Here is a 22575-nt window from a genome sequence, read left to right on the forward strand (position 1 = left end):
TTTCAACTAATTCCAGGGTGGCACTTGACAATTAAATGGTCCACACTTCTTTCTTTCAAATCGTCACAAAGCTAGCATTCTGCAACACTGTGAAAAGTAAAAGCTAATCATACTACTTGGCAGGAATTCTGTACTGCAGAGAAGTCATGTGCCCTTGTTTTCACTCCTGTAAATTCTAAATGTGAAAGGCATAAAAAAGACTGACAGGCTCTGTTTACTTCCCCAGTGTGCTGTTCACTGAGTCACTTTAAATGTATCCGAAGAACAGCGGTCTATCATACATACACAGTTCCCAGTCCAGATCCTAAGGAGAAGAAAAGGCAGGTTATATGGTGAGCTAGCAGGATAGAGAATTCCCATGATGTTCTGTCAAAGGACTACACTTCAGGAAAAATCAGGTGGGTGCATCACACTGTTACACAGAACACAGCATGAATTTTGAATTCAGCAACTGTAAGCAGGCTCAATGCAGAAAGTCAGAAACTCAGAAAACTAATTTAGATCTTATATAATCAAATAGAACAACTCCTAATAGTTGGAACCACTTTGACCCTTTTCTAAAATGCTTTTTTGAACTTTAGATTGATTTTACTGAATTGCCACACAGATATGAGCAATAAATGCTTACATTTCAAACAGGCCATTAACAGGGTTTCTGGATGCTGTACAGAAAATAGTGTTCTATTCCTACACCTACCATACAGTGGCAAAGAAAAATAGTTATGTTGCAATAGTCTATAGAGCCCAGAATTTATTGGTACAACAGTAAAGAACCCAAGAACGAAGGGGAGAAAATGAAAGGTTTAACTCAGTCATGGGATAAAGGTGTAAGGGAAATGGGGCAGTAAAGAAAATAGAGAAAGGAAAACACAGGGCAAAGGCTGAGAAAAACAGGGATCCTAATGGTAGAAGGGAGAACTTGCATGAGGTGAGCACAATTTGAAAGATATGATGGAGAAGAGAAGTAAGGAAAAATGTGTGACATAAGGAAGGAGAAAGCACAGAAAAAAATGTATTAATAATCACTGCTCAGCTGTGCGATGAACCATTTTAATAATCTGTGTAGAGCCAGAATGGAATATTGTGCAACAAACACTCTGGAATCTTAAGAAATATAACATTGTACATATAGAAAAGATCCACACATTTAGGACAAAAAGAATTACCAGCATAGTTAATTTATCATACAATAAGGGACTGAAGAGGGTAGAACATTTCATTCAGGAAAATGTGAGGTTATCACATAACAGTATCTAAGGCTATAAGGAAAAAAATATATGTCTAAACGTATGGATCTGACTATGTCAGCCAAAACATTGTACTCTGAGGGGAGGTAATACTAGGCTGAAAGTATCAAGACCAAACCCCACCCAAAATAACATTACTTCTCTGAAAGGTTAGTAAGCATATGAAATGGGCTGCTGACTCTATCTTCTCTTTTAATGACAGGCATGCAGTGCTGGTGAAGAAGAGATGTGAAGGTAGTTAATATGCCAGACAAAATGGAAACCCTTTTTGCTTTCCTCATCTGTAATTGTATGCATATCTGCATGTATGTAACAAAAAATAACACGGCTAAGTACCATACAAATCACACCCTTAGTGCTTGTTTACTTGTAAGTTTGTTATAATGGATAAGGTTTTACAAGGCTGGATGGCATTTTTTTTTCATTTGTGAGATAAATATTTTCTGGATACCCAGAGCTCAAAATTAAAGGGGGGATGATACAGGAGTATGCTAGCTGTACTTAACTACTTGTACAATATGCCCTTGGGTTTTCCTTCTGCTTTCACTTTCTATGTTTTGCTTAATGCATTTATATCTTATGCATTAACACACACAGAGGCAATACCTTGAAATTTTGTTGTGTCCCAATATTCCAGCATTGATTCATGCCTTTTTATGAAACATAAATAAACAGATACAAAAATTATACAGCTGCTAGATGTACTTGATTATAATATGCTTTTATTCCTAACAAATTTTAAGCTATGCTTATTTCTGTGCAATAATGGTTTAGTCGTATTTCTCTGTCTCGCTCTCTTTATTTCTCTCATCTTTTTTCTCTCTGTCTCATTTTCAATGTCTGGTTACACCATCAGCTCTTTTCTCAGTAGATCTCTTAAATGACAGTGACAGACCTCCAAGTTATGGCACAGCTGTTCTTTAAATTCTATCATAACTCTTTCAGAAGTGTGACCATGCTGTGAGTATAACACAGAAAATAATCCGTTAGGTTGACTATCGAGAGACCATGCTGAGTGTATAGCACAGAAAATAATCTGTTAGGCTGACTATCATGCAAACTGTTGTTCTTCAGATACATCAAACATACTAATGCAAATAATTTTCTTATTTATTGCTAAAGCTATTTTAATTTACAGGTTCTAGAGTGATAAGTGTCTAGCATACTACAGTCCCCTTCTTTCCTTGTGTTTGTACAATTGAAGGCAGAAATTACTGACGGCATTCTCAAGTAAATCAGTATGACATGGTAACTTGAGCTGTTTACACTGCTTTTAAGGTAATACTTGGAAACTACTCTTTTTGATTTTATATCCTTGTAATTTTTAAGATAAGAAAAAGGGGCTTTAATGTAGCTTGGAATATCCTATTTAGTGACTGTAACCTTGACTTACCTTTATCTAGACTTATTTAATCATATTCTGACTATTACAAGTTAGTATGTGATGAATTAGTGTTGCACTGTATTTGTACTCAAGTACATGATGTTTCCTGGATATGTGCATGCATGAACCTGAGCTGCCTTTACAAATTATTACCTGTAATGGATCATCATCTTCTTTTAGCTATTCCCGTTAGGGGTCGCCACAGCGGTTCATCTGTTTCCATTTCTTCCTGTCGTCTGCATCATGCTCTTTCACACCAACCGCCTGCATGTCCTCTCTCACCACATCCATAAACCTTATCTTAGGCCTTCCTCTTTTCCTCTTACCTGGCAGCCCCATCCTTAGCATCCTTTTCCCAATATACCCAGCATCCCTCCTAAGCACATGTCCAAACCAACGCAATCTTGCCTCTCTTGCTTTGTCTCCAAACTGTCCAACCTGAGCTAAACCTCTAATATACTGATTCCTAATCCTGTCCATCCTAGTCACACCCAGTGCAAATCTTAACATCTTTAACTCTGCCACATCCAACTCTGACTCCTGCCTTTTCATCAATACTACCGTCTCCAACCCATATAACATAGCTGGTCTCACTATCCTCTTGTAGATCCTCCCTTTCACTCTTATTGGTACCCGTCTGTCACAAATCACTCCTGACACTCTTCTCCACCCATTCCACCCTGCCTGTACTTGCTTCTTCACCTCTCTTCCACACTCACCATTACTCTGAACTGTTGATCCCAAGTACTTAAACTCATTCACCTTTACCAACTCTACTCCCTGCATCCTCACCATTCCTCTACTCTCCATCTCATTTACACACATATATTCTGTTTTAGCCCTGCTGACCTTCATTCCTCTTCTCTCTAAAGCATATCTCCACCTCTCCAGGGTCTCCTCAACCTGGTCCCTACTCTCACTACATATCACACTGTCATCTGCAAACATCATAGTCCACGGGGCCTCCTGTCTAATCTCATCTGTCAACCTGTCCATCACCACTGCAAATAAGAAAGGGCTCAGAGCTGATCCTTGATGTAATCCCACCTCTACCATAAACATATCTGTCACTCCCACCGCAGTCCTCACCAATGTCACACTACCCTCGTACATATCATGTACCACTCTTACATACTTCTCAGCCATTCCCAACTTCCTCATACAATACCACAACTCCTCTCTAGGCACCCTGTCATATGCTTTCTCTAAGTCCACAAAGACACAATGCAACTCCTTCTGACCTTCTCTGTATTTCTCCAACAACACTCCCAGAGCAACTATTGCATCTGTAGTGCTCTTTCCTGGCATGAAACCATACTACTGATCACTAATCATCACCTCCCTTCTTAACCTAGCTTCCACTACTCTTTCCCATAACTTCAAGCTGTGACTGATCAATTTTATCCCTCTGTAGTTACTGCAGCTCTGCACATCACCCTTATTCTTAAAGATAGGTACCAAAACACCTTTTCTCCACTCCTCAGGCATCTTCTGACTTTCCAAAATTTCATTAAACAATCTGGTTAAAAATTCCACTGCCATTTCTCCTAAGCACCTCCATGCTTCCACAGATGTGTCATCTGGGCCAACAGCCTTTCCAGTCTTCATCCTCTTCATCCTCTTCATAGTATGACTGGTATAGGGAGAGAACTAGCTGATATGATGGAGAGAAGGAAGGTTGATAGATTTTGAGTGCAAGAGACCAGATGAAATTAAAGTAAGGCTAAGTGTATGGGAGGCGGGTTAAAATTGTTCTATCATGGTGTGGATGGCAGAAGAAATGGGGTAGGGGTTATCCTAACAGAACAGTATGCCAAGAGTGTTTTGGAGGTGAAGAGAGTGTCTGATAGAGTGATGTTTATGAAGCTTGAAATTGATGGTGTAATGATGAATGTTGTTAGTGCATATGCTCCACAAATTGGGTGTGCGATGGATGAGAAAGAAAAATTTTGGAGTGAGTTGGATGAAGTGGTGGTGAATGTACCCAAGGGTGAGAGACTAGTGATTGGAGCGGACTTCAATGGGCATGTTGGTGAAGTGAACAGAGGGGATGAGGAAGTGATGGGTGTGTATGGTGTTAAGGAGCGGAATGCAGAAGGTCAGATGATTGTGGATTTTGCGAAAAGGATGGACATGGCTGTGGTGAATACGTATTTTAAGAAGAGGGAGGAGCATAAGGTGACGTACAAGAGTGGAGGAAGATGCACACAGGTGGATTATATCCTATGTAGGAGGGCCAGTCTGAAGGAGATTGGAGACTGTAAAGTGGTGACTGGGGGAAGTGTAATTAAACAGCATAGAATGGTGGTCTGCAGGATGATGTTGGTGATCAAGAAGCAAAGGAGGAGTGTGAAAGCAGTGCCAAGGATTAAATGGTGGAAGTTAAAAAAGGGTGATTGTGAGGTGGAGTTCAGGGAAGAGTTAAGACAGGCACTGGGAGGCAATGAAGAGTTACCGAATAGCTGGGTAACTACAGCAGAGCTAGTAAGAGAGACTGCTAGGAAGGTGCTTGGTATGACATCTGGACAGAGGAAGGAGGACAAGGAGACATGGTGGTGGAATAAGGAAGTACAGGAGAGTATACAGAGGAAGATGCTGGCGAAGAAGAAGTGGGATTGTCAGAGAGATGAAGAAAGTAGACAGGAGTATAAGGATATGAGGCACATGGCAAAGAGAGAGGTGGTGAAGGCTAAGGATAAGGCATATGGAGAGTTGTATGAGAGATTGGACACTAAAGAGGGAGAAAAGGACCTGTATCAATTGGCTAGACAGAGGGACAGAGCTGGGAAAGATGTGCAGCAGGTAAGGGTGATAAAGGACAGTGAGGGAAACATACTCACAAGTGAGGATAGTGTGTTGAGCAGATGGAAAGAGTACTTTGAGGGGCTGATGAATGAAGAGAATGAGAGAGAGAGAAGGTTGGATGATGTGGGGATAGTGAATCAGGAAGTGAAGCAGATTAGCAAGGAGGAAGTAAGGACAGCTATGAAGAGGATGAAGAATGGAAAGGCTGTTGGCCCAGATTACCTGTAATGGATGCTGTTGCATATTACCATAATCAAAATGCCCCAAAGCTAATTCATTGACTACAGGAAATATATTGGAATTCCTTTCCTGAGTGACAACAGCTACTATCTGGCAAGCCTATAACTTAATTTATTTTGCTTCCATTAGCTAAAATGGTTGAACTAACAAAACTAACCTCTTCCCTTTTTCTGATCTTTGCCTCAGAATGCTTGGTTTTGCTGAATGTACATGAATGTTTTTTTTTTTTGTAAATATGGTCAGATGGTATTGAGGAAGCTTGCCAATTGCTTTCCATCATTCCAGCACCATCTGATAGATTACATTCCACTGTAAAAGTAACCATACATTACAATAGACAAATACAGAGAGAGAAATAAAGTACAGATTCTTCCCTGGTATCTTCACAAGGCTAGAACAAGGATGTTTTCCATTCCCATGAACACTAATGACAGGCTGCTAAGTTCAGGTGATGCTTACCAAGACCCACGTCCCAACACTGAAATAATAAATTATATTGTGCATTCACCCAGTGAGCCACATTAGTTTAATAAAAAGGCCCTTAAGGTAATAATACCAGAAGTATGAAGTATTAAGGGGTTACATAGACACACCCAGTGTACTCAGTTAAGCACATTTTATTATGTGCATGTTTTGGAAGGATATTGTCTGATATAGGCCTGAACATCTAGAAGTGTTTTAAAATAATATGTGCAACACAGATATGTACACAACACGTTTAACAGTATGAATAATTCTGTAAAATGTTTATTTTCACAGTTTACTTGCTTCTACACTGATTGAAGATCTAGCCTCCCTAAATGCGTCTTCAACCCATTTGATCCACATTACTGGGTATTCCTAGTACAGGGATGACAGCTAGCCAGAGTAGCCCTTATCCAGGCAGCCATTCGTTGTCTTCCCAGCACCCCAGACCAATGACAGTGTTTCTATTTAGGGACCCAGCTTTGTACCTGGTGGCCTAAACTCTTCCCTTGTTTGTTCATGCTTCCATACATAAGGTAATCGCCACCAAACCAACCCTACCATCCACCATGACCATGGCTGCGATTCATAAAGGTAGCACTAAGTGTACACTTAGTGTAGCCTTTCTGAGTGAACAGACAGCACAAGCAATGTAGCAGAGATGTTCTTGAATACAGAAAGTATACACTTAGTTGTAACCTATGTGTTCACTGTCACCTTAGCTGCTCACTGTATGCTTTTCAACCCCCAGAGAATGATGGTTTTGACGACTAAAAGGCAAAAAGCATCAAAGATCATCTGTCTTTATAGGTAGCAGGATCAGCCTACTCATATTTTGGACAGTGTCACTGAATGGTACACTTACAACAGCAGAATGGAGAATTTTATTACAGAGATTTCAGCCTCCGATCATATTTTACATCAAAGTGTCATACTTGCAGCAATTCCATCTTTGAATTTTCCCAGATAATTACTTCACCAGCAAAATGTAATCCTTTCTTGGATGGATACATGCTAGCTCACCTCAAACTTCACTGATCTAAGTGCTATGACAGATGCTAAAAGTGATCATTCATCATGTATATGCTGTGTGTTTACTGCCAACAAATGAATACCTTCTACATCCATTATAGTTAGGAGTACAAAAACAAAAAAGAAAATGTATACGTTCAGAACTTGTGGAAAACTCTCAAGTGAAATTAATACTTTCCTTTACTTAATGTGGATCACACTGATGATGATATCTTACTATGTTGTCCTCAATATTATAAAACAAATTTCCACCAGTTAGGAGTTGTAATGTAAAAACAGAAATCACGAATGGCTATCTCTGAACATGTTAGTCATAGCCTGATGCAATAAAGCTAGAAACATGTGTAGGCTATAACTTGTGCCAAAGTTTTGCTGATATATATATATATATATATATATATATATATATATATATATATATATATATAGGCACCTTAAGAAAGATGTTCTTTGAAGCTTGTTCAGATAAAGACACTAATCATTTTGTTAACTGCCAAAAAATTACAAATTACATCTGGCAGCTCTAAGGTGTTCTGGAAAGGAGTGCGTATGCTGAAGGTAAATAGTTTATTCAATCTAATTACAGACCTATTTCACCACTCAGCCCTTTAGCTAAGATAATATATAAAACAAGGATGCAAGTAGTTGCAATGATAGAAGCTCTCAGCTAGCATCAGACCAGTAGATGACGGATTATTTTCCCCTGCCAAGTGCTTGGATTAATTTACCCGTACTGACACTGCAGTGCAGCATAGGGGTGTGTGTGTGTGGGGGGGGGGGGGGGGGGGTTGTGAGGCACTCATGAATGCCTTCCTTCAAATGAGATGTTTAACAGAGGTCCCATCTACCTGAGTTGGTATTAGCTTAGTTAGACCCCATGAAGCTAATCAAAAAGAGCCGGGGTCCTTTATTGCACCATATTTATATTACTATATAGTTATTTACATAACTATATATATATATATATATATATATATATTTATATATATATATATAAATATATATGTGTGTGTGTGTGTGTGTGTGTGTGTGTGCGTGTTTAAAATTTTCACACCGCATTATACATTTCCTTTAAACCCCCCCCCCACATTTTTGCCATATCCAAAACTTTATTTTTAAATACTTCCGTCATATTCTACTGCTTATTATATGACAACTCAGTACACTTTCATTCCATAAGAAACATAAGCTGTTTACTAAAATCCTATACACTGTGCATTATCACCTACTTCGCTTATTATAGTCCCATAGTCTTCATACTTCTTTAAAGCAACTCTTTTAGACTATTAACCTGGCTACAAAAAATATTCAAAATAAAATTAAAATTTAAAGATGCTATGTGAAATATAAAATTAATCAAACTCAAGCTTCTCTTTCTTGGCTCTTTATAAATAACACCCCACTTTACCAGGCTGAGTCACGATACCCAGAAAAAAATGCAAATATCTCATGCAATATCTGTTTCTCCACATTTTAGGCACCATAAAAACCCAATTTAAATAACTTAAAATTCCTATAACCACAATATTAATAAGACAGACCTCATTTTTAACTGATGCTTGAAATGCCCCCATAATTTATTTATTATTATTAATTATTTACGTATTGGCATTTGTTTACCAGGAAAGTCCACTTGGCCAGGAAAGGCCATTTTCAGTGGAGGCCAGGAGAGAAAAGCATTATAATAAGACAGTTACATAAGAAAACATTAGGTTACATAATAAGAAAAAGTATACCGTGTTATACAATCTTTAAAAGTTTCATCGAAATTTAAAAAACAGAAAATTATACAAAAGTTTCATAGACATTTCATAAAACAGATGTAATAGTCATAGAGTTGAGAGCCACTAATACTTGGTATGATAGACCAGTGCAAAATACAACTATTACAGGATAAGTGAGAGGTAGAATCAAAAAGCAAATGGCACTGGCATTAGAATAGAACATGTGGAATAGTATGTATGTGAGTAACATATTGAAAGGGGGATGGTAATGAAACTTTTATGAGTGTAAGAGGCAAGGGTGGAAGTAGGATAAAAGTATGAGAGAGAGGGAGGAGGTAGAGAAGGAAAGGAAAGAAGCAGTGCCAGTAGCTAGAGAGAGAAGAGGAAAAGAGGACTTATGGATATGACAGGCGAATCGATAGAGCAGTGGTAAGGTGCCAAAAGAGGAAAGGGAAGGAATAAAAAAATATAAAATTCGTAAGGATGTATAGACAGATTTTTTAACAAAAGTGAGAGTAAGCAGTTACGTGCTTTAGTTGCGAGACTTAGGTAATGGCAGAATGAATGCGGAATAATTACATGTCCATTTGGATATAAGATGGTTGTGTAGTTCCCTTTTAAAGTTGGAGGGGTATTGTTGTAAGTGGATAGAACATCATTCAGTATCTCTACCTTTCGACCCACTGCTGTTTTGTCTTCAACAATTTCCAAAACTTCGAATAGCTTAATTTCTGTTTCTCTAAAATATTCCCTCCTCTCTTTAACTTTTCACCCAGCTCATCACTCTTTCCTTATTTGAATTCCGGACTGTGGTACAGTTTCCTGTGTTGCCCATAGCCTTACTTGGATAGGAGGAAGTTTCTCTGTTCACCAGTGAGAGTGGGGAGCTTTGAGCAGTGTATTTGTCCCTGGAGGAGTGGTCCCAGCCCTGAAACTAGTAGCTTATTGGCCGTTTTGGGTCAATTCCTATCTCTTTCAGTTTCCCTGCTTTAAAACCCACATTTGTGTGGTTTGCGCCAGTATACAACTCTGCACAGCTCCTTGTGGTGTCCTGCAGAGTGATACAGGCAACAGGGAGACCCAAGAGAGACTTTTCCAGATTTAAGTATTTTTTTCTCTGTTTTTTTGCTCGACTGCCTTTTCCCACCTAAAAAGTGAATTTCTAACTGATCTGTGCTTTAAAAAGTTTAAATTGCATTTGCCTTCTGCTTTTTACAGTTTTTGCACTTGCTTTATATCAATTTAAGTCATTTTTGTATTGTATAACTGTTGTAGGCCACACACCAAAGTGCGCTAGCCTGTTTATAGCATTTACAGTGTTTTCTGTGTGTTTTTCTGCTGTTTCCTGAAAAAAAAAAAATTCTCTTTTCCTGCCTTTGCTGAACTAGATTATTCCAGATTTCAGGTTTTGCTGAATTCCGGACTGTGGTATAGTTTCCTGTGTTGCCCATATCCTTACTTGGATAGGAGGAAGCTTCTCTGTTCACCAGTGAGAGTGGGGAGCTTTGAGCAGCCTATCTGTCCTTGGAGGAGTGGTCTCAGCCCTGAAACTAGTAGCTTATTGGCCGTTTTGGGTCAATTCCTATCTCTTTCAGTTTCCCTGCTTTAAAACCCGCATTTGCGTGGTTTTGCGCCAGTATACAACTCCACACAGCTCCTCGTGGTGTCCTGCAGAGCGATACAGGCAACAGAGAGACCCAAGAGAGACCTTTCCAGATTTAAGTATTTTTCTCTGTTTTTTTGCTCCGACAGCCTTTTACCACCTAAAAAGTGAATTTCTAACTGAGCTGTGCTTTAAAAAGTTTAAATTGCATTTGCCTTCTGCTTTTTACAGTTTTTGCACTTGCTTTATATCAATTTAAGTAGTTTTTTTATTGTATAACTGTTGTAGGCTACACACTAAGGTGTGTTGGCCTGTTTATAGCATTTACAGTGTTTTCTCTGTGTTTTTCTGCTGTTTCCTGAAAAAACAAAAAAATATATATATTCTCTTTTCCCGCCTTTGCTGAACTAGATTAGTCCAGATTTCAGGTTTTGCTGAATTCTGGACTGTGGTATAGTTTCCTGAGTTGCCCATATCCTTACTTGGATAGGAGGAAGCTTCTCTGTTCACCAGTGAGAGTGGGGAGCTTTGAGCAGCCTATCTGTCCCTGGAGGAGTGGTCTCAGCCCTGAAACTAGTAGCTTATTGGCCGCTCTGGGTCAATTCCTATCTCTTTCAGTTTCCCTGCTTTAGAACCTGCATTTGTGCGGTTTTGCACGATTTTGCGCATAGTGCATCATCGGGCAGCGCCACTTAAATGGGTTTAAACTATTCCCAGCTCCACAGCATCTATGGGACTGGACGGTGTCCCAGGCTGTGTCTTACACGAGCTCCAAGAAGAGCTGAACCCTCACATTAAGTCACTGTTCAAACTTAGCCTTACTACAGGATATGTACCCAAAGAATGGCGTACAGCTACAGTGGTCCCACTCCACAAAGGTGGTGCCACAACGGACCCCGGAAACTATCGCCCCATAAGCCTGACTAGTCTGGTCTGTAAAGCTATGGAGCGTATTATCATGGAACTCATAAACAAAGACATTGGGAGCCTCCAGACACTGGACCCTACCCAATTCGGCTTTGTTAAGGGCAGATCTTGCCTCTTAAACCTAGTTGACCAAAGCCATAGATGAGGGTAAGGTAGTCCACACAGCCTACCTGGACCTCGCAAAAGCCTTCAACACAATACCCCACTCGGGCATCAGAAATAAGCTTACCAGCTTAAATATCAACCCTTATATCACAAGATGGGTTGCAAACTGGCTCAGAGATAGAACCCACATGGTCAGAATCACAGGTGCCATGTCCGAATCCAAACCAGTTACAAGTGGCATCCCACAGGGCTCAGTTCTGGGACCTCTCTTTTTCGGTATATACTTCTCTGAGGTTCAGGCTAACACGGGGGGATTATGGCTGACAAATTTCGCAGATGACTGTAAACTGGGGGCCATAATCGAATCTCCAGCTGACACAAGCATCCTCCAAAAGGGTCTCACAGAGACGGATGCTTGGTGCCAGCGCCACGGCCTCAAGCTAAATGCTAAAAAGTGCATAGTCATCCCCTTTGGGAAAAATAAGGTGCCAACAAATTGCCACATAGGTGGTAATCCATTAAGTATGGAAAAAGTAATTAGAGATTTGGGGACCAACGTAGATAGTAATCTCTCCTTTGATAATCACGTTGCCAAAGTGGTTAGAAAGATGTTCTATATAGCCCACCTTATCACAAAAGGGTTCGCATCTAGATCAAGAGAGGTCATTGTGCCCCTCTACTCGTCACTCATCAGGCCCATAATTGAATACAATGCCCCTTTTGGGATGTACCTTACCCGACACCTGCAGCAACTGGAGAGACCCCAAAAGTACCTCACCAAGGGGATCATGGGCTACAAACAGATGTCCTATGCAGCTCGACTAAAGAAACTCCAGCTCTACTCAGTTGCTTACCGCCTACTCAGAGGCGATCTATGCCTGATGTATAAAGCCATGTCAAACCCAGAATTAATGGACATGCTCCACCTCAAAAAATCCAAGTCCCTTTGAGCTACATGCTCCAGGGGCCTAAACCTCAGCACAAAAATAAATAGGACATGCTGGAGGGACAGATTAATTTCCCAGAGGCTCCCCTCACTCTGGAATAGAATCCCAATTCATGTTAGACATAGCCCCTCGCTGACCCTCTTCAAGCGAAATCTGGACGCATGGATGGGAAATCACAAATTCACCCCTGGGATCTCTTCTGTGTCCCTGCTAGACAGAGGCACAGTAAACTAATCTTAAAAAGGTACCTTCTGTGACCTACTTTACAGAGGCACAGTAGGCTAATCTAATAGGGAGGCGGAAGCCAAATACACTCTGGCTAGGCTTATAAATGCCCTAGGGCAGATAGCCTAGTATCTACCTATGAACCTACAAAGTCTGCTCTTCACTTTTTCCCTTAGAACTGTTCTAAATCTCAAAGTAAGCACTCTATTTTCATTCTAAAGCCCTGCAGTTGCTCGTATAAGTAATCTTATAAGTAAGCACTAATAAACTAAAATACTACACCCTCTTATACTCCCTTCAAGTACTTGGCTCCCTATTGGTCCTTTTTGATCAGTCAAAAAGTAGTTCCTTATACTATTCTGGCATGTCCAAAAGTCAGTTTTGGGTTTACTCTCCAGTCCAGCTGGTGAATCTGGGAATCTTGAGGCAATGTTACAACTGCCTTATGTACACAGACCACCCTCTCCTCCTCCCAACAAGCTCAAATATATGTGAGAGATGCAACTATATTGCCAAACTGGAGGCTGAGCTCTCTCAACCCAATAATGGCACAGTCAGTCAGGAGGAGAAGGTAACCACACACACCACAAATCCAGTCTCACATAGTCCTATCGCAACAGAAAACCAAACACATAAACACAGAAAAACATACTCAGAGGCTCTAAATAAAAATCTGCCCAAGCAGCAGAGACCTCCAAAGCAGACATCCAAGCAACCGCTACCCCACAACAATACCCAGGTATCACATAGTTCACAAAGTCAGTGTGCCACACAGTCACAGCCCTTAAGGCTAAACAACACACCTAATACACTTGCAATAGGTGACTCTATTGTCAGACACACTGACGTCCCACTCACCAGGCTGAACAAGGAGAAGGTCACTGTAAGCTGCCTGTTGGGTGCCTGGATCCGCCACATAACACAATCACTCAGATCACTCCAAAGCAAGTACAAATATGTCTCCGTCATTGTCCATGCTGGTGTGAATGACCTGAGATGTACCTCCCTTGACTACATGAAAAGAGACATAGAGGAGCTCTCTGATCATGTAGCCCAGGCCGGAATGACCCTGACCTTGAGTAGCATCTTACCCTCACCAAGAATGATGCTACAGTATAAAGACAAAATGATCAATTTTAACAATTGGCTAAAGTATTGGTGTCATTCAAAGGGGATCCAGTGTCTGTCAGCCTGGGATGACATGCTTGACAAGCCACATTGCTTCGCTAGGGATGGCTTGCAACAAATACTGGCCAAGGCTCTTGCCATCCCCATAGTGCCTTTTTTAGGCAAGGCTCAAAAGACAAACCCACCTCCATAGACAACACAAAGAAAAAGAAACTAAGGGTAATGCTGCTCAACGCCAGAAGTCTAAACCTCAAGATGCACGCACTCGAGGCTCTCCTCAGTATGGAGAATATCGATATCTGTGCAGTAACAGAAACCAGGTTCAAGGCTCCCGAGAGCACCCCAGCACAACCAGGTTATACCTCATACCATGCTTTTTGGCCCCAAAACTCAGACCGAACCACAAAAGGAGGGGGAGTATCCATATTCATCAAAGATACCCACACCTCCAGGTTAGTGGCACTGCATGAAGCATCGGAGACCATCCATGTGCAATTAACAGTGGGCAAAACTGCCTTTCAGTTTGTAGCCTGCTACAGACCACCCTCCCAAACTCAGGAACTGCACTCGGCTTTCCTGAGAACACTGGAGAATATGAAGGTCTCTCCAAACACCATTATATTGGGTGACTTCAACTACCCAAACATAGACTGGGAGCACTACTCAAGCCCCAACACCCTCGCCCAATGGTTCCTAGAATTTATAAACTCAAATGCTATGGAACAACTGGTCACCACTCCCACAAGAGGGGAAAACATATTGGACCTGATCATCACCAACATGGGGACTCTATGTTCCATACCAGAGGTATACCCTCATTGGTAAGATCTGACCATAAATTAATCTCACTGGACATCCATATCCCATCCCCACCCCCAGCCAAGGAAACCACGGTGAAGAACTTCTCAAAAGCAAACTTCACACTTCTCAAAACCGAGGTGGAATCCTTCAAAGCCCCCGGGCCAGTGGAAAATATGGCCCAAACCGCAGAATCCTTTACAAACGCTTTCTATGGACACCTACAGGAATGCATGGATCATGCTATCCCAAATAAAACCAAGACTCATTCCTCCAAAGGCAGGAGACCTGTCTGGTGGACCCCAGCCATAAATAAGCTATATAACAGAAGGAGGAAGTTACTACATGATAGAGCAAAATCCCAAAAAGGGAAGGCATCTCTGATCAGTACTAGCAAGAAACTACGATCCCTCATAAAATCATCTAAGGCCAGCTTCGAAAGAAAAAATTGCACAAGATGCTAAAGATAATTACAAGGCCTTCTTTAGTTATGTCAGGAACCTGGGTGGCAACTCCCAGATATGCTCTGAGTTAGTTCAAAATGACAAAAAATACACTGAACCCACCGACATTGCCAACATCCTGGCAGACAGGTTCAGTGCAAACTTCTCCCCCCCTTCCCCCCCAAAAGAGCAAATGTCTATCCCAACAGAGTGTAGCCTCCCTGATATCACAGATGCACAGGTGAGAGCTGCCCTCTCCAAAGCAAAAACCACAGCATCAGTGGGACCGGACGGTGTCCTGGGCTGTGTCTTACATGAACTCCAAGAAGAACTGAACCCTCACATAAAGTCACTGTTCAATCTCAGCCTTACGAAAGGATATGTACCCAAGGAATGGCATACAGCAACAGTGGTCCCACTCCACAAAGGTGGTGCCACAACGGACCCCAGAAACTATCGCCCTATAAGCCTGACTAGCCTGGTCTGCAAAGCTATGGAGCGTATCATCATGAAACTCATAAACAAAGACATTGAGAACCTCCAAACACTGGATCCTACCCAATTCGGCTTTGTTAAGGGCAGATCTTGCCTCTTGAACCTGGTCGACTTCTTTGAAACAGTCACCAAGGCCATAGATGAAGGGAAGGTAGTCCACACAGCCTACCTGGACCTCGCAAAAGCCTTCGACACAATACCCCACTTGGGCATCATAAATAAGCTCACCAGATTAAATATCAACCCCTATGTCACAAGATGGGTTGCAAGCTGGCTCAGGGATAAAACCCACATGGTCAGAATTGCAGGTGCCATGTCAGACTCGAAACCAGTTACAAGTGGTGTCCCACAAGGCTCAGTCCTGGGACCTCTCTTGTTCGGTATATATTTCTCTGAGGTACAGGCTAACATGGGAGGACTATGGCTAACCAAGTTCGCAGATGACTGCAAACTGGGTGCCATAATCGACTCACCGACTGACACAAGCATCCTCCAAAAGGGTCTCACAGAGACGAATAACTAATGCCAGTGCCATGGCCTAAAGCTAAATGCCAAAAAGTGCATAGTCATCCCCTTTGGGAAAAACAAAGTGCCCACAAATTACCACATAGGTGGCAATCCATTAAGTACAGAAGAAGTAATTAGGGGTTTGGGGACCCAAGTAGATAGCAATCTCTCCTTTGACAATCACGTTGCCAAAGTGGTTAGAAAGACCTTCTATATAGCCCACCTTTTCACGAAAGGGTTCACATCTAGATCAAGAGAGGTCATTATGCCTCTCTACTCATCACTCATCAGGCCCATAATTGAATACAATGCCCCATTTGGGATGTACCTTACCCGACACCTGCAACAACTGGAAAGACCCCAAAAGTACCTCACCAAGAGGATCAAGGGACTCAAACAGATGCCCTATGCAGTTAGGCTAAAGAAACTCCAGCTCTACTCAGTTGCTTACCGCCTACTCAGAGGTGATCTGTGCCTGACGTATAAAGCCATGTACAACCCAGAATTAATGGACATGCTCCACCTCAGGAAATCCAAATCCCTTAGAGCTACACGCTCCAGGGACTTAAACCTCAGCACAGAAATAAATAGGACATGCTGGAGGGACAGATTCATATCCCAGAGGCTTGCCTCACTCTGGAACAAAATCCCAATCCATGTTAGGCAAAGTCCCTCAATGACCCTCTTCAAGAGAAATCTTGATGAGTGGATGGGAGATCATAGGTTTACCTCTGGGATCTCTTCTGTGTCCCTACTAGACAGAGGCACAGTAAACTAACCTCAAAAGGGCTATCTTCTGTGACCTACTATACAGAGGCACAGTCAACTAAAAGGGTGGCGAAAGCCAAACACACTCTGACAAGGCTTATAAATGCCCTAGGGCAGATAGCCTAGTATCAACCTATGAACCTATAGTTATCTCACATATCCATTTCTTGCAATATCATTTTTCAGCAAATCATATTACTTGCCATTAAAATCAAATCAACAGCATAACATAAACCTATCACCAGTCTTACCCTTTCCATAGTCTCCTGTCTAGCATCTCCCAAATGTACTCATTTCTATCACAGCATTCATTACCAATGGAAAAAATAATGCCACTCATTGGACAATCCTGACTCAAACCCTTACTCATATCCACCTTATTACCCAACCATCCATTTGCATTAATCACTACATATGTGCACAGTCTGTAGTAACTTTTATTTTTTATTTATTCTATATTCTTGCAATATTACCTACAATTGGTGATAACTAATAATGTCAAATGCATTTTTTACACCAAATGCCATTAACCTCACCATATTCTCTAAACAGTATCATTTTTGTCCTTCTTTTTATTAATGAAAGCATATCCACCACGTCTCTCCAAACCATACCATACAAACCTGCCTAATGTATTTTTCTCAGCCTTTGAAAATCCCTCCAGTGTAATTTTTATTGTTATTTTAATCTTCTCTTACCCATCAATATTGATCTTTCTATTTGTACTTTTTTCCTTTCCATCACTAAATAACATTTTTTATGTTTTTCCTTAAATGATACCCACCATTCCTCAAATGATGAATAAAACATTCTCAAATTCACATGAGCAAACCAAAGCCTCAAATCGACTTCTTCATTCTCTCTATCCCATTCTGTCTTACCTATTATTTCTGACAATCTTTTAATCACTTTTCCAGCCCTAATTACCTTCTCAGTTACCCCTATCATCACACTCGTAGCCTGACAGTCAGAAAAAGGGACACATATCCTTCTGCCTTATATCTCTTTTAACATCTTTGAATATGTCACACAGCCATTTTCTATCTTTAACCCTTTGATATATAACCTCCTTAAACTTCACTAAATTCAGCATCACTATATCCAATTGCTCCAAAAAAGACCACATCTCTTCTTAGTTTTTTTCTGCTATGTCCCTCAATTTGCAATTTACATCCTCTATCATAATAGCAGGAACATCCACAACAACATATTTTTAAAAGTTACAAAAAAATTCTGCTCTTTCAGGCATGACTACTGCATTTGCATAAACCACATAACAATAGGGAAAACCCAGAGCAACATACTTTCTAATAGTTTCAAAAAAATCCTGCTATTTCAGTCATTTGCATAAATTATTATTAGTTTAACGGACCCCCACCTGCCAAATCAAAAGCAATATACCTCCACGATTTGAATAGAATAAATATTTTGCTTTTATCCCTCTTTTCTTAAATAAGAGCACTTATCCCACATTGTTTGTCACACCCCTTAGAACATATCACCTCTGGGATTCAATACACTCTGTGCAAGTTTCGCTCAAAGCCTATGCAGAGTTTGCATGTTTGTGCACTAGTGAGCAGCACAAAATAGCTCGTAATCTGCCATAATGCATATTAATGAGGTTCAGTGCACCTAAGCTAGGAGTGCACCTAAGCTAGGTTTCTTGGTTCACAACAATGTTGCTGGCAGCTAAACCTTGTAAGTGAATACAGATATCAATTCCTTGTAAAGCAGAGTGCCTACAGTCCATAGATTTGTGCGGAATGCCACAGTGATCACCAGGGCTTCACAAATAGCTATCACTCTGTTAGTGCAATATGTCTGCACAAAGGCCAATGCAATGAGGTGACAAATAGCCAGAAATAAGGGCATATTTTACATAGATGTCACATAGGAATGTGTTAGAATGTAGCACTCACAACCTCTTACAGCAAGAAATGTGGACAAAGCCATAACAATGGGGGGACAAAGGCCCAGAAATAGGGACAGCTTTTTAATATTTCACTTCCAAACTTAGGAAGTTGATAAAATAAATAGGTTGTACATTAGCATGAACATTCTGAACAGCATGAAGTTCGAAACTCAGATGTCAGTCATCAGTTTCTGACTTTATTCTGCAACGACATGCCAATGATTTGCCAGGAAAAATTGTTATGAGGAAAAGATCACAAATATGAAACAAAAACTGGACATTTTGCACAGATCAGGACAGCTGAGAGGTATGCACTCAAATGTATGTAATACTGAGTCACATCAGTCCAGAGATCATCCCAGTGATAGGGCAGAAATCCATGCATTTGATAAGGATAACATCTGGACATCCTGAGAATATCCGGACAGTTGACAGGTATGAATGTGAATTATATGGTTCAAACACAGTATAGGACAGTGTACCTACAGTGCAGAGTATTGTGATATCCCATTCCTGGCAGTTTGTACTGAGATTGTGTTAATGATCTGCAATAGGGCATGGACTGCCATGTAACATGATCACTCAGGAGAAGTGTGTGAATTGAATAGGGACACACAGATGACTTGCAGGAATGAACACAGGGAAATAGGTCAGGTGAAACTCCATCAGGTACAGGAGAGGTGGCATGTCAATGGAAGATTGTTGTAGCAGCAACACTAACACATATCTATATGGTACAGTATGTACTGTTGTGAAGGCTGCCAGCCCAGCTAGCTAGAATTTTATAAATAATTCTGTGTTATTTGTGAATAGTAATATGCTTTGTATGCTTGTCTTACAAATATAAGAAAAGTCTATGTTATGTGCTGAGCTTCAAAAATATAACCATAATGCACCCTGCTGGAAAAGAGCAAAACTCTAAGAAAATACATTGACTTGTTTATGATGGTGATTATCTCAGCTTGGAGACAGAATGTCTGCAGCTAGAAGTTCTTTCTATTGTCTGAAAACAGAAATAACTATAGGTTTCCAAGGTAAAATAACAGCTTTATGATTTCCAGTTCTAGGCAAAATTTCAGAGAGATAAGTATTTTTTAACACAGAGGTGTTATATTTTCAGTTCCTGTTAGCCTGGAAACTAAAGGCAGAGGTGGCAAGAATGATGTAATCTTAGATAACCCAGCAAAATTGTTTGATAGTAATTTAAGAACTATCACAGAGAGAAAGTCTGTGCATTTTGTATTTGTCTCTGGACTTGTAAACATCCATTCAGTACTTGCATTTGCCTGGCTCTGTAAGTAAGACTTAGATCATAGTATCTATCTTAGATAGGAAAATAGTAAGATCAGTCTAGATTTTTTCTGTATTTATGTGACACTGTCCTACAGTGTTGTTTTAAAATATTTCCTGTGATTCTAAACTCTGTTGTCAGTGTATTGCGTTATTGAGTATTGTCTTGTGCATTTATTACTTATTGTTAAATATATTTAAACCATTTAATTGTGGCTGGTTTGTTTAGAGATATTTAAGCTGTTAGAGTACTTGCATATGTATTTGGTGACTCTGTACAGGCCACTCTTGAATAGCCTTAAAAGTTTGGTCACACTTACCATTTGGGTAATAGCAACATTGCACAGTGGAATTGGTCGCTCTTTGGGAAGGGCCTTATAGTAGCTGATAAAGAGCTGGTTGGTGGCAATGGTTACTACCTTATAGTCTGGGCAGATGGGGGCATAGCTAGTGAATCTGTGCCAGCCTTCCCCATGAGTGTTTTGAGTGTTTGTATATAAAACAAATCTCAAAGTGTGTGTGTGTGTGTGTGTGTGTGTGTGTGTGTGTGTGTGTGTGTGTGTGTGTGTGTGTGTGTGTGTGTGTGTGTGTGTGTCAGCTACTTGAGCAGGGACACAGGATGGTTGAACAGAGAGGGTGCTGGAGGTTTTGGCTTGACCACTCAGCTGAGATCTGAACCCTATTGCTGTGGCATTGGGGAGTCTTAATGGGGATATGGAAAGAGAGGAAAAAACAGCTCCAGACTGACTGTGATCTCTGTGTGCTCTTAAGGGGAATTGTACTTTACTGTGTGTGTATGCATCATCTTCCCAATGTGCATATCCATCACTGGTGTTAGTGGTGAGGAATGAGGCTCCTTGATTACTAGGTCAGGGCAGGGGCTTCACAACTGTACAGTGAAAATGTGTTTTCTGTGACTGTCACACAAGTTGACATAACAATTGGGAGGATTTCTGTGGGACATGAGCATCCTTACATGAATAATGCAGTGGACATCTGTCAGGGATCTGACATACAATTGGTTTAGGGTATATATTGTGAAGCTGTGCAAACTGATATGCCTGAATATGAGTGCACTCTCAACAGAGGTCTCCAGCAAGGTCACCACAGGTAAAGGATCATGGAAAACATTACAAGAACCAACCACAATCATGAACAATATCAGAATAATACCACCAGTAATCTCATGCCTCTGACATAAGCTATATGATGTAGAATGATAAGGGATGAAGGATGAGCCTGCACACACACATTTGAATAACTATTGTAATGCATCCACACTCTATGACTGTAGCCATTCACACTGTCCTGACACTGTAATATATGGAGGAGATGTTAGGAGGCAGATTGCTATATCCATATTCAATAATATGGTCAATGCAGGCTAGTTGCCTTCTGTGCATGGCATATATATATATATTTGTAGCACAAACAGACCAAAAGTAACCAAATAACAATGAGCCAAGCCACAGTATAGTGAAGAAGACAATAAGCCAAGTAAAACCTTTTTACGCGTTTCGTTCACATTTAATACCTCATGAACTTCATCAGACGAAGTTCATGAGGTATTAAATGTGAACGAAACGCGTAAAAAGGTTTTACTTGGCTTATTGTCTTCTTCACTATACTGTGGCTTGGCTCATATATATATATATATATATATATATATATATATATATATGGGTCTATCTGACTTCACCGACATTTTAAAATATCGAAAACGAATTAACCGACACGAGAATGTCGAAACTCATTTAACCGACGCCAGAAGATCGACAGTTCACAAACACGACATCGCATACACCCGACACAACATACCAACAAACAAAACACATCCCCTATCCAACACTCACACACACAACACAAGCACACCAAAATCCTTACAAACAAACACTAACCCATACATACACAACTATCCACAACCCTGACCCAAACCCTTACCCTAAGGTCCGTCACTATCGCGACACTCACCTAACCCGCCTAACCCTAACTCACTTATCCCACCCCTACCCCTACAAAACACCAACATCGCACACTTACCTTACTCGCGCCCTAACCCTAACTCACTTATCCCCCCCTACCCCTACAAAACACCAACATCGCACACTTACCTTACTCGCACACTCACCTAACCCGCGCCCTAACCCTAACTCACTTACCCCACCCCTACCCCTACTAAACACCAGCATCGCACACTTACCTTACTCGCACCCTATCGTCCGTCACTACCGCAGACTTACATATCCTGTCCCCATCGCAGCTTCTCAGCGTCGGTGTCTTCCTCCGTCGGTCTTCTGCCTCGTCGATCTTCTGGCGTCGGTGACGTGACTTTCGACATTCTCGTGTCGGTTAATTCGTTTTCGATATTTTAAAATGTCGGTGAAGTCAGATAGACCCATATATATATATATATACATGACACAATTCACACTATCATGGAAGAGATACATGTCATTAATGTTGTCAAACACCTATGTATGTAGTGTGTGCATAGGCAGAACAGGTAGCACACATGCATCTGGTGTAACAA

General features: G+C 40.8%; 1 long non-coding RNA gene across 1 annotated transcript in view; it reads left to right on the top strand.

Annotated features, from left to right (window-relative positions):
- Positions 1-282: 282 nt before the first annotated feature.
- The window catches only part of LOC122805879, a 143366-nt gene continuing 121073 nt past the window's right edge, over positions 283-22575 (top strand). Inside the window, exon 1 of the long non-coding RNA XR_006365482.1 lies at positions 283-398. This is a non-coding gene — a long non-coding RNA (uncharacterized LOC122805879). The remainder of the gene's footprint in view (positions 399-22575) is intronic.

This window comes from Protopterus annectens, chromosome 7.part0, assembly GCF_019279795.1.
Source record: "Protopterus annectens isolate FY-2018-M chromosome 7.part0, PAN1.0, whole genome shotgun sequence".
NCBI classification, from domain to species: domain Eukaryota; kingdom Metazoa; phylum Chordata; order Ceratodontiformes; family Protopteridae; genus Protopterus; species Protopterus annectens.